Genomic DNA, 14,241 nt, shown 5'->3' with positions numbered 1-14,241 from the left:
TATTGCATATTTAATCATTCATGCCCATTTTACAGTTTAACTCGATTAAAGTTAATTTTCTTCTAATTTAATAACACTGTTTCTTAAGCAAATTAAAATAAATATTGATTTTTAGCATAACTTATGATGTTGTGATGCATAAATTCAGTTTAGCATCTAAAATGACAGATTACATTTTTTTGTGTTTTATTTTAATTTATTTAAATTAATAAAAAATTTAAATATCTAGATAGACAGACACACAGACAGATAGCATTCAGACTTTAACAGAACATTGCAGGCTAACATGGGAAAATCCTTTAAAATAATTAAATAAAAACAAAAGCAAAAGTTAGCATGAGAGTTATTATCGACTTACAGTATCTTTATCGGCCAGAATTTTAATATTAATTCCTCTCTAAATGAAAGTCTGGAAGAATAAAATATTTCTCAAAACAGACATCAAGCTTTTTTAAAGTCTCTGAAATACCTTTTATGCAGCAAGCAAAAGCCCAGATGGAAAAGCAGTGTTTAAAGGCTATGTAAAGCATTCAGTTTCAAGAGCATTGGGATGTTCACATTCAGGAAAAATTCATTCTCAGGGAATAATCAAGGTTCGCCTCTTTAGAGTTGCTCGTTATAGATGTGGAATTCGATAGATAACAATAGGACCTCTTAACAGCTTGTTGACCTAAGTCTGTAGCTTTATTATCTATCACCTTATTGATGCGTATTTGGCAGGAGCTTTTACGTCGCAATATACACTTTATATGGAGCCTGCAAGTGCCAATCCTATCCTCTATTCATCTGCCTCATACTCAGGCCAAAACATAATTCATCTTGTTATGTCGGCTCCCAAACTTTCCTGTGCAGTCTGTAAAGAAGGTGAACGCACACACACAAATACTGCAACACTGCAATGGCACTCATAAAAGTCAGCTTATCTACTTCCGCTGAAACACTGTTCTGAAATACTGTACAGATGAGCAACCCCTCGACCTGAAATCTCTCTAAATGTGTATTAAAATTCAGATAAGATTTTCGTTAGCTCTCTGCTGGAAAATAAACATTGATCACGTTCAACTGCAAGAAATACTCTTTGACAGAAGCCACTGGAGCTGCGAGAGAACCACACCGATAGAGCAGCTGGACCATGAGTTTGACTCTCAGCCCCTCAGGATCTCTTCCCAATGTGGAAATAATGTGTAAGGGAGTGGGAAACAACAAAGAGGTTTAGCATTTGTCTAATGACCCCTCAGGCAGTAGCTTAAATAGAATGAGTATGTATTAGGTTTCGTGCCATTGTTTTCCCAAAGGGTATAAAGTGGTGATATCTTTTACAGAGTGCCCAAAAGCAACAAATGAATGATGGCTAAATTAAAGACACAGGCACTGAAAGTAACCTAAGGACTTATTTAAGCTACAGAGATGTTACAAACTACAGTCAGTTTGAAAGGATAAAATACTGCAATGATAAAGACTGTTTTATTTGTGTTACTGAGCTACATTTCTTGATGCACATGTACTAAAATGTGCTTCATTTAAAAACGGACATCACTGAGAGTAATAACTTACAGTTAAAGGCCCATTTACACCAATAATGATAAAGATATAGACTATAAAGATAACTATATTAGCATCCACATCAACGCACGGCAAAATTGTGTTTATTATAAGTGTGCTGCAGTTGTCATCTGCCACTTTAATGCTTGAGCTGTTTAAAGCAGGGTGGATTCTAATTGGCTGAAAATGTTTTATCATTCATCAGCTGGAAAAAAACATTGTGAAAGTGATTCCAATGATATTGTTCCTCTGTGCCATTATCACTAATGTGGCCTTGTCTATTCTTATATTATAGTGACTTTACAACTATATATTTTATATAGTTAGGGAAGGGCGATATGACAAAATCTTATTTCACAATATGAGTAATTTTATTTCACAGTAATGATTATACATCAGGATATAGTTATTTTTGCTTTAAATAAGGTCTTTATGATATCAAAATTGTCGTTACCATAGAAATTTCATAATCCTTGTCATCAGTGTCAATATCACAATAAACTAATACTAGCCTAAAAAAATCTTGCTCAATGAAGACAAGTAAACAGTTATTGAATAAGTATAAGAAACAATTACAAGCAATAGGACAAAATCAATGTATAAAAACTGCATATTCTTCAGTGTAAATTAAATATATACTTATTCTTATTAAAGTTAAAAAAGTCAAGAGCAGAGAGACATTTACTCTCTTTTGTTGTTTGATTAACATGAATGAATGAACGAATGAATGACAGACAGCAGGAATATTAGACTGCTGTCACTTTAAGAGCTGCCTGAATCCAATATACTGGCACACATGTATTTCCTTTCTCAGCTGTTTGCTTTCACTTAAGAACTAAATTACTGTGTTTATGAGGAAACTTTCAAAGACGGGCATTTTGACACATAAAAGTGTGTATATTTTATCATTCAAGGCCTATAAAGCGGCAAAAATATAATCGATAGTCTTCACGATGGTTCAAAATCTCTACCAAATCTCTACCTTGACAAATTTCTACTGGTTAATCGTGTCTACTGGTATATCGCACACAACTAGTTCTGGTTATAGTTATCATTCATAGTTACAGTTATCATCCTTGTTGTTGAAAGAGTTAGATGTTGAATCAGTTAGAGATCTGTATCTATGAGTTAATTCAGAAAAGGATTCATCAGACTGAACTCATAAGTTTGAATGATTAATTTAAAGAACTTGCTCATAAGAGCCATTTGTTCATGGTTTTGCATGTTGCATCAACTTTTTTTCTCAATTTAGACTTCAATCTCACAACTCATAACTAATATATATATATTTTTCCAATTCTAGTACAGCTGACATATAGCAAATCAATGCAGCTTAAAGTTCAGCCAGCAGAAACCCCTCTACAATTTGTTTTCACTTTGCATGATCCAATCAATTCCCGATGCATTAAATCAACTCTCACTCTGCATTTTTTATTATATCCCATTTGAAATGTAAGATTACATAAGCAAAATTGTTTGTGAATGTCATTTCATGTTGACTTCAGTGCAAGCAGCTGCACTGAGCAATTTAATAACTTTTAGCCATTTGAAATGTCACTCTACTCTTATCACCTCATATTAATATGAAACTGCAGGGAATTTGGACAAGATTACAAAGACAGAATTGGGGAGAAAATGTATCGTAGTTTAGCCTCCATGTGCCTTTTATACTAAATAACATCAACATAGAGATATGTCAGCTGAATAATCTCCCAGCTGTAAACACAGATTAATTCAGATAACACCTTACTCTGCACAGCCTGCTGACACAAATGCACACAGAAGGTCTGCTATTCTGTTATTGTAGATGGATTAAAAATATATGGCAATGCTTATCAAAATATTGCAATTAGCATGATTTGGATTCAGCCCAGAGTGTTGCTTCAAAACCTCTGCAAAACTACTGATGTTTAACAAATCCATTAATTTCTTCCTCAAACGTCCACCTGCTTGAAGTTGCTGAGGGATCGGTTTGTGAGTTCCTGCTGCCAGATTTGGTGGCGGGCTCCTGCCAACCAGTCTCGCACTGGCTAACTGTTCAGCCGCGAGAAGACACAAACACATAAATTACCTCGCAGGGCTGTGGAGCCGCCTGCTGCTGCCCATTCCTGAGATCTACTGTATCTCCTCAAACTGGGCATGGAGGTCATTAGTCACGATCAGGGTGAAGAAACAGACAGGGCATTGTTTCAGTAGCCCCATTTTAAAGGATTTGGGTTATGGCAATTTCCTGCACTGCGGTCTGCATATTAGATCTGGAGAACCTGAATTATAGAGGCGACGTAATTAGAATGTAACTTCTGCTCTGGATTTCCCATTTTTCGTCTGGGACGTGCAATGCAGTGGAGTGAAGTGAAGGCAGCGTATCATTCATCCCTCCGGAGTTACCTGTTGCGTGAGTCCTTCTGCAGCTGTAAATCCCACTGGCTGGGATTTGGGCGTCAGCTCTCAGTGTACTATCTCGAGGAACACAAATAGCTTTTCGCAGAGAGTCTGATCTTATTAGTGAAGGAGGTGATCAAGGTTGTGAGCAATTCAGTTTTCAAAGACATCATCCTGTCAATATCGGAAGACAAGTCACATCTCCTACAAACGATGTTAAGAATGATATAAACTCACAAAAGAAATGTGAACTGAATGTAACGTTTTTGGACACTTAATTGCATGTTAATTACAATTAAATTAAAATGTATTAAAGTTTAAATATATATGCAGATGAACTTTAGAGTGCTTTAGTAGTACTCTTTAGTAGTACATAATTTTATGTAATTTTATAAATACTTCTGCTGTCTTTGAAACATGGTTAAAGCGTGCAGCCAAATGTACTGACTTTTGCAATGACAAAATTGACCTATCGGTAAGCCCCGCCCCCCTTAGTTACTGATGCGAACTCGGACAAACAAACGGAGCTGCTCACTATCTCACAATGACAGCTGTCAGTGTGAAAACCTTGTCCCAGTATCTTTTTGATAAATTTTGGACACAGAAGGACCACCAGACTTAAATATGCCATGGAGGGATATATAAAAGATTTTAAAACAAATATTGTGGGTATTCATTTGGAAGCAAGGGTTTACAGATCACAATGTAAGCGGGAGAAGCCTCATGTTACGTTCGTCACGATCACAGATAACAACATCCCGGATCAACACTGTTCACGTATCGCAGGGTACGATTAAATTAATTTACATTTAACCAGTTTAATATGAAGAGACAGTGAAATATAGACCTTCGTTTATGTGTTTTTGCCCTACACTGTACAAAATGCGAGAACAGTCTGCCATTTAGGTTTGTATGGACTCACTAACTTTAACGTTAGCTAGTTTTAGCCAGATATACCTTGTTAAAGCACAAGATGACATTAACGTTCTGCTTGAGCAGATGAAAATTGTAACTTAATGAGAGTATGACAACAAGAAAACAAACGTTTTTGTCTTCATTAGGATTGGGGGTGAATGCTTTGGGATATTTTGCTCCATTTTGTTTGGGTTTAGGAAATAGAATAAAATTAATTCTATTGCCTATCCTCTCAGGATACCTGGAATCACTGTTACAAGTCCCCCAGCCACATCGTTTTTCCATTTTTGAAGTATAAACCCCATAAAAACAATGCGAGCTTCGGATCTTCTAATGTTTCTCTATGGCGCTGAAACCTAAAGATGTCTGAGTTCCGCTCCCCGTGCAACTGATACTCGACTGCCATTGGCTCATCTGCGTTCGAGGGGAGGGGCTTACCGATAGGTCAACTGCAATTTAGTACATATAGAATATATTAACTTTAAATGTACTATTAAATGACACACTGAAGATAAAATTATAATCAAGTTCTTTACATGTTTTAGAGATTTAGAGAGGAAATTGGATGCCTGGGGCAACAGTTATGTAGTTTAGCGGCCATTACACAAAAATATTTATAAATATATTGAGCAATCAGCATTAAGTACTTGAGAGCGCTGTCATAAAAAATAATAAAATCCACTGCAGTAGTGCTGATCACCTTTAAGGGATAGTTCACCCAAGAATGAAAATTCTGTCATTAATTGCTCACCCTCATGTCGTTCCAAACCCGTTAAGACCTTCCTTCATCTTCATAACACAATTTAAGATATTTTAGATGAAATTCAAAAACGTGCATCGAAGACTGACACGGAAGAGAAGAATTTGTATAATAGAGTTGTTATTTTGTTTTCTTTGCACACAATAAGTATTCTTGTAGCTTCATAAAATTATGTTTGAACCACTGATGTCACATGGACTATTTTAACAATGTCCTTACTATCTTTCTGGGCCTTGAATATGGTAGTTGCATTACAGTCTATGCAGGGTCAGAAAGCTCTCGGATTTCATCAAAAATATCTTTCTGTTCTAAAGATGAATGAAGGTCTTACCGGTTTTAAACAACATGAGGGTGAGTAATTAATTTTATTTTCCACAGGATTTTCATTTTTGGGTGAACTATCCCTTTAACAAAGGAATAACTAATAAGTTTGTCTCAAAATATAATCCAAAAAGCCACATACACAACTGGTCATGAGTTTGGAATAATTACAATTTGAATGTTTTGAAGAGTCTCTTGGACTGCAATTATTTGATCAAAAATACAGTTTTTTATTACAGTTAGGGATGTATTACTGTTATTATTACAGTTTCAAATAATTATTTTTGATCTCATTCTTGCACTGCTTTAGTAAGGCCAGAAGTTGGTGAGGTTTCCTTATGGCAAGAAGAATAGGTTATCCTTCTGACAGTGGTATAAAAACCACATGACTGATTGGAACATCTCTGCGCTCTAAGGCTCAGCCTGCAGTCACTTGTCTGAGCTTGTGAATTCTGCTAACCTGGTTTCTGGTGGTCTTCGGGCACATAACAACTGCTAGACATACAAATCACATCTGTTCTTCCGACAGATGCTTGTTCCAATTGCCATATTGAGCCAGACTATGGACATGTTCCCTAAGCTTCCATTACTAACATTTCTGAATCCACTAATGAGGAATGAGAAAGCAGACAGTGGAGAGAACATTAGCAGAAGAGCACCAGCTGTAGTCTCTGTGGCTACAGCTAAATCACGTCAAGGATTTTATGCCATATTTTCAATTAAAATTTATTTAAACTATATTTAACCAATCTAACAATACAAATAATTCCAAAGCATATGTACATAGAATAGTGCTTTGAATTCCCCAGCAGAAAAGCCACGGCATCGACAGTAGCAAGGAAAAACTCACTAAGATGTTTAGTAAGACTCGTTAGAAACCTTGGGAGGAACCAAGACTCAGCTGAGGAGTCCACATCCTCAGGCTGGCATGTTTAAATGAACACAAACAACCTAAACAAGCGTGTGGGTGATCTTTATAGAGCTTTATTTAGCTTTGTTTTGAGGATGTTCCTTTTGGATAGAATTCATAAAGGCCCTTAGTCCAGTGTCATACTGCGTTAACTTCAACTCAAGATGATGAAAGAGTGTAAACAATGCTAGTTTGTAAGTTTTTTTTCTTGCCTTTGTCTTACTTTCATTACTTAACAATAAAACCTACACAAAAGAAAAATTGTGGTCACGTTGAACAAGAATATAATGTGAAGAATATTTTTGTAGAAATTAGTAATATACCAATTTATCATTCAGACCAATTGATCAGACAATATTTGTATATTTTAACAGATTTTTTAAATATCCACTTGTGTTAAATCCAAAAGTATTGCATTCACCCGGGAAACTTTATGTTCTCTCGCAAAACTATTGCATTCCCCTGAGAATCTTTGTATTTGCTTGGCAAAAAGCACTGAAATATAGTTTTCCTTCTCATATTATTTCCAAAGGTTTTGTGATCAAACACAAAGTTTCTCAGGAAAAAGCAATGACATATAATTTTACCACCCATCTAATTTTTTAACATCACTATGTCCTTTTAGGGGCTTTATACAAATCTACAAACAGCCTTGTCAACAGATAATAAACACAAACATAAACAAATACATTTTTAGGGGTAAATTATTGTGTGAAATTTCTCTTGTTTCATCATTTGCTATCATTTAACCATTTCATTTATTATTTATATTATATAAAGGACAGGCTGATTTGAGATTATTGGCCCAAGAATGATGAACTGACAGCTTTTATAGTATAGTGTATTGGCATTTTCAAATATTTATATTGATTTAAAATTAGAAATGTGGGTCACACTTTTTTATTTAAGGTGTAATTCTCGCTATTAACAAACCATTAACTATGACTTTTGCCTCAATAGACTACTAATTTGCTATTTATTAATAGTTAGTAAGGTAGTTGTTAAGTTTAGGTATTGGGTAGTATTAGGGATGTAGATTATGATCATGGAGAATATGTGCTTTATAAGTACTAAGACACAGCCAATATGTTAATAATAGGCATGCTAAGCATCAGTTAATAGTGAGAATTGGTCCCTGTACTAAAGTGTTACCGAAATGTGTAATATTACATTTAAATGCTATCATTTAACCACATTACTTACGTATAACAGACATACTGGCGTTGGCCAAAAATGCAGGCAACCACTAATATCCAACAATCAAACATTAAAAACCTATATTAGTAGATTACAAGCAAAAAAAGTAAAGCCTCTTCAGCCTCTTCAGGAGATATCTGGTCCCAATTTATTCTGTGATATTTTTTTTTTGTCACACCAGAATGTACAACGGATTTTGTGGAAGTTTCCATTAAAGGAAGCAGAATGTAGCACAGCACATTCCCATTTTAAACACTACACACTGAAATATGCCAGACTCAGAGGACATCCTCCATCCCACATCGTAATTATTCTCACCACACCTTAATTGCCCAGGGCATCATAGTATTCAGGTCAAGGAGAACTGATCTCTCACTTCTGAGGTCTCTGATAATGAACAAAACAGGCTTCAAAGTGGCCAGTCACCGCCAGATCTTAAAAATGCTGACCCTTATGGATGTCCAGACATCAGCCAACCTCAGCATGTCCCATGACAGGGCAGCAAGACAAGTATGTCTTTCCTATCACACCTGATATTTGGATTCAAACTCATGCTTGAGAGATGACTTCCAACACACTAAGGATTCATTTGGATGAGAGTGTATTACTCAAGACTACTACTTCATCCAATAAAATCTGATTCATTTTCAATAATAAATATACGGAGATGACCACAAGGCTTAACGTTCAAATTGGTAATAAACAAATCTATATGCTAAAACTAGCCTATATGAGGTTTTCAAACCACTGCCATGATATTCCCAAATAAGGATGAACTGTTCCACCTATTGTTTAGTGGGATGACTTGGGAAACTGTGTTAAGGGTTGGGAGAAAGGGAAACAGAAATGTCTCAAAAATTATGTTATTTGAGACATTATGGAGCCCACTATCCCATTTCCTGTCGTGATGAGGCCAAGACTAAAAATACACATCCCCTTTCGTCAGAACGCAAATTGCCCCCTCAGCACGAATTTCTCCTTCAACCGCTATCACGTAGCACAGCACACAGTCTCTGAGCAGGAAGCGAACCCCCACAATCCCCATGCCTGGGATCAAATGTGCCACACGGTTGGTATAAAATCTGATTCATTTTCAATAATAAATATACGGAGATGACCACAAGGCTTAACGTTCAAATTGGTAATAAACAAATCTATATGCTAAAACTAGCCTATATGAGGTTTTCAAACCACTGCCATGATATTCCCAAATAAGGATGAACTGTTCCACCTATTGTTTAGTGGGATGACTTGGGAAACTGTGTTAAGGGTTGGGAGAAAGGGAAACAGAAATGTCTCAAAAATTATGTTATTTGAGACATTATGGAGCCCACTATCCCATTTCCTGTCGTGATGAGGCCAAGACTAAAAATACACATCCCCTTTCGTCAGAACGCAAATTGCCCCCTCAGCACGAATTTCTCCTTCAACTGCTATCACGTAGCACAGCACACAGTCTCTGAGCAGGAAGCGAACCCCCACAATCCCCATGCCTGGGATCAAATGTGCCACACGGTTGGCTTACTTTGATCCTGTAATGAGTTGTGTCTGTGTAAACTGTGTTGACCTCACTAGTCTACAAGAACACTATCTTGGCATGACTCAACAGCAGCGTATCAGACCAAGAGTGTGTGAAAACTAATTGCTTGCATTGACCTTCAATGGTCGCTCTCATTTTGTTTTATTAGTATCCAAAGATCCTTTGGGAATACTGACAATACGTGTTCATTATATAATGAGAGTTGGGGGGTGAAATGATTTCAAAGTTATAAGAGTCCTTGTGATTTACTTTAGAGCAGGAGTGCCCAATGCTTCTCCTGGAAGGCCAAAGTCCTGCAGAGTTTATCTCCAACTTTAATTAAATACACCTCTGCCAGATACTCAAGCTTTTCAGAAGTAGAAACCTCCAGCTGTGTTGGAGAAAATATTCACGTAATGTTCAAAGAGTTTTATCATCATTTGAGTTCTCTTTTTTTTAAGCTTCGCTGGCTTTCATTCATCTTTCTAAAAAACTAATATAACAGTAGTCTTGAACTTTATACTGACACCTAGTGGCATGGATGACAAACCACGTAACAATATAAGTGTTATGTATGGCATTGCAAAAGTTTTTCTCAAGTTAAACAGTTAATATTTTGACTCAGTCAATATAATAGAACAGAATAGAGTATAATATAAATTTTCATTTAGATTTCACTATGAAGACATGTTGATCATTGGCTACGTCTTTTAAAAGACTTTATTCGTTTTTAGTTGATGCAAATTTTATTTGAAATTCCTGCTTAAATCAACTACACTGCTTTCTTTTTCTCATTTTCTTCTGTAAACTTCTTTGTGGGTATCTATGTTTCTCAAACAAGGAAACCCCTACGCAAGTGACTTTATACTGTATTTTATTTTCCTCTTCTTATCTCTGTCTGCAGCTAAATCATCCCAAAACACCAAGTGTGACTCTCACCAAGTTCAAGAGTTCCTCCTAACTCCCCAGTGTCAATGAAAGGTTGTCCAAGACATGACAACAAAAGGAACTGACTCACCCAGGCCCAGTTCATGCTGAAAACAAGCCAGTCCATCTGAACAGAAGATCCACTGAAAGAGCCAAAACTACGTCAGACTGGACATGCAGAAGCACTGCCAGTCAGCACGACCTCACAGAAAAGGAGACAGAAGTACTTGAGACAACTTCACATTTCAGTCCCCTTAATATCAGAGTTATGGAGGTTACCATACTTAAGCAGGGCACTCATGCTTTTTTAGCACTAGCCACAGACTTTATGTGCTCTTAAGTTGCTATGCAGCCAGTGAGCTTAAAAGTCAGCATGACATTGATTGCATTTACTCACAGACAGAGGCTCACCAAGAAACACTTGAGCACACAAAAACACACATCCTACCACACACGCGTTTTCTGTAGAACAACATAGTATTTCTGTGAGAGCTCCTTACAATCAACCACAGCACGGCTGCTGGGAGTAATTGACCTTCCTTTCAGCAGTCTAATGGAAGGCGCAGGGCAAGGCTAGATCTGGGTATACTATGGAAAAAGGAAGCAAGAAGTTCTCAGTCGGGGGCAAAAGCCACATCCTCCCTTGAAAAGGTTCTCAAACTCACAATCACATCCCACAGCAAAGCCACAATCGGGCTGAGTGGAACGCAGTGGTCAGGTGAAAGGAGCATGCATGCAGGGCTTGGTTACTCACAGTGTTCAAATGAGCAGTATAACGCTGAGTCACACTAAAGCTAAAAAGTGAAATCTAAAAATTCTCGAAATTTTAAATGCCTCTAAAAATTTCTGTAGGCCTTTTTGATTGCAGTCTCCCTGCTGCATTGAAAGTAATGGCACCTACAATCTAATTTCCATATCTTAATTACAAAGGGCACTGGAATTTATTCTAACAACTAGTATAAACATAATCTTTATTTCAGATTAAGTGCCATGACTAATATTATCACTAATGTCCATTAACTCACAAGCCAGTAATGTGGTGTTTTATGGACTAGTGTTTCCGCTATAACGTATGTCATAATGTTGCATTTTATGTGCAGCAAACCACAGCTTCTTTGCAGTCAGAGAATACACCATCACTTATTGTTGAAAACGAACAAAGTGGATGAGATCCACCTTTCATTCAGCCTTTCACCAATGCCAAAAAGGACCATGTGCTTCGAGCCACTAAAGAACACAGCAGAGTGAGAACTAATGAGACAGCTAATGAGACCACGAGATTTCTAAGAGAAATCCAAGGAAAAGCCCTGACGGGAGATTCTAGCCCCACAGAGGCAATGCATCATGTGTCTCAAGCACAGATCACATACTTTAAATGGTGCTGTTAATGGCATGCGGAAATCTACAGAGCCCTTGAGTCACTGGCATCTTCTATTTTCTCAGTCTACACTTAGATGCAAAGTAACTTTCAAAGGAAAGCACTTTCTTCAAAGAAATGGTTCATCCAAAAATCTAAATTATGTCATTATTCACTCACTGTTCCAAACCCATATGATTTTACTTTTTCCACTGAACATAAAAATAGAGACTTTTGAAAAATGATTATGCTGCTCTTCAGCATAATCAAATTATGCAACAGTGGTAAAATTTAATTTGTTCATCATTCAAAGCTATCATATGACTTGGAATATAGTGCAAAAGTTATATGGACTAATTTTATAATACATTTATGTTGTTCTTTGTATTTTTGTCTTCACAGCACCGTTTAATCAATATAAACATTCATTATATTGGGGGAAAAAGCTGTGTAACAACTCTACTTTGGTTACTTATTAAAAAAAACTAACAGCACGACGCACACAAAATCTAAGTTTGTGTTCAGTGTCATTTTAAATGAAATTCTGACAGCTCAACCCCCAACCAAATCTGAGCCCATACAAACATTAATCTTACACACTTATCAGCACATCTTACGCAAAAAGAAATCCCTGACCCCACCCTGACCTGATGTCATAACCCTTCCATCAATCAGTGTGCGACTTTGAATAAAGTATATCCTAAAGGGATTCAGTGGGGAAATTTATAAAAGGATGGTTTTTTGAAAGGAAAATTTGAGACCCCTAGGACCTGTGGGCCCCTAGAACCATACAAAAAATATGCACATAAAAATGTCAATAAAATGTCATCTGATATATATATACTGTATATATATATCAGATGACATTTTATTGACATAAATTGGTCCAGAAGTATCCAATGACATTTCATTTATTTTTATGTATATATTAAAATGTTCATTAAAAATGTTTATTTAATAACTGTGAAGCAATACGAAATTTGCTGCCGTCTGTTTCATAAATATCGTACAGTAGTCAATGGTACACTAGCTATAATATATAGCATTCTGTACGGTTCTTTATATCTTTAATCGAATCGATTAGCTGGTTATTTTAAAATCGTCGTAAAATTGCGTCATAAAATAGGCTATACAGTAGGCTACACTCACTTGTGCTACAGCACAAGAGTAAATATCATATGTCACTTTTTTCGAGATTATTGTTGATTAACATACTGCTTTTGGAGTCTACTGCAGCGTAATACACATTGCCGAACAGTATGCTAGTATTCATAATAATCCCATTTAAATTGTAGATAGTTGCTTCAGAATATTTTTGCATTGACCACTTTTCGAGCTACTGACTGATCCCAGCAGCCGAGGGTTGCCTGCGCAGGATCCATGTCCTGCATCCTCGAGCTCTTCAGAAGCGCAGTTTGAACAATAGCATCGCCTGACTGTCCAAACAGAATTACTGGAAGCGCGCACATCCGTCGAGCGCCACCCCTGACTCATCTAAACATTCCTTACATCTGTCATAATCACAAAACTATCAATTCATTCAGAAAGTACTGTTCACACGACATGGAGGCTGCACAATGACCTCTATCCCGTGTTGTGAACTAGGCTATCCATCAATGGAGCAGAAATAATACGTTATTTTACATTCGCGTTATTGTCTTTCTTTATAATTATATTTGTTTTGTCGCTTTTTTGCAACTGCAGGCTTTACTTTCAATCGTTCCCCATATCCCAAACAGCTCGTTATTTTCCGCGTGCTTATGATGGGATGCTATTTGACAATACAGACTCACTGCAAGAGGAGAGCCAACGTTCCGTCATTAAGAATTAAAAAATATGAATATTTTACAGTAAGTAAGCAAGGCGCGTTGATTGGCCATCATATCGGGCTTACCGTATCCAAGAAAGGCGAAGTTTCCCTCGATGTGTTGATATGCTGTGGAAGGAGAGCAGACTCTTACGGTCCAGCGATACTGTCTACTGCCGCGCGCTGCACACCATGTTACCGGAGGAACACGAGCCGCGGCGCTGCTCTGCTGGAGGAGGAGGCTGTGCGTCTACGGAACTGCACCGGACCATCGGATTTAAAGCAGGGGAGGGTGTTGGTAGGATTACGTGGTGCCGCTTTAATAAGATGTCACTACGCCGAATAGACCGCTGCAACTGTGTCAGGGTCCACAACGCTTCTTTTAGAGATAGCCTACAGCAACACCTAAAAAAAGAAAAAAGCTTATATAGGAGTCACGAATGAAAGCTGACTGGAACCATGTATGTTGGGGTCTATGAGTACATAGTACATTGAGAGATATATATAGATAGACAGACAGACAGATAGATAGATGGTCTATCTATCTATCCGTATGTCTGTCTGTCTATTTCTAAAATAGATAGATAGATAGATAGATAGATAG

The 14,241-nt window shown here is 37.0% G+C and overlaps 2 protein-coding genes across 2 annotated transcripts in view; one reads left to right on the top strand and one right to left on the bottom strand.

Moving 5' to 3' along the window:
- Positions 1–6,924, top strand: part of LOC107565202 (keratinocyte-associated protein 3-like) — a 35,761-nt gene extending 28,837 nt beyond the window's left edge. Inside the window, exon 8 of the transcript XR_001606336.1 lies at positions 6,913–6,924. The gene's annotated coding sequence lies outside the window, so the exon portion shown is untranslated. The remainder of the gene's footprint in view (positions 1–6,912) is intronic.
- LOC107565203 (hippocalcin-like protein 1) overlaps positions 1–14,000 on the bottom strand; it is a 34,370-nt gene extending 20,370 nt beyond the window's left edge. Inside the window, exon 1 of the mRNA XM_016250427.1 lies at positions 13,725–14,000. The gene's annotated coding sequence lies outside the window, so the exon portion shown is untranslated. The remainder of the gene's footprint in view (positions 1–13,724) is intronic.
- Between the last annotated feature and the right edge of the window lie 241 nt (positions 14,001–14,241).

This window comes from Sinocyclocheilus grahami, unplaced genomic scaffold (assembly GCF_001515645.1).
Source record: "Sinocyclocheilus grahami isolate Dianchi unplaced genomic scaffold, SAMN03320097.WGS_v1.1 scaffold987.1, whole genome shotgun sequence".
Taxonomy (NCBI): Eukaryota; Metazoa; Chordata; class Actinopteri; order Cypriniformes; family Cyprinidae; genus Sinocyclocheilus; species Sinocyclocheilus grahami.
The sequence above is the reverse complement of the archived record's forward strand: the minus strand, read 5'-3'. Positions and strand labels throughout refer to the sequence as shown.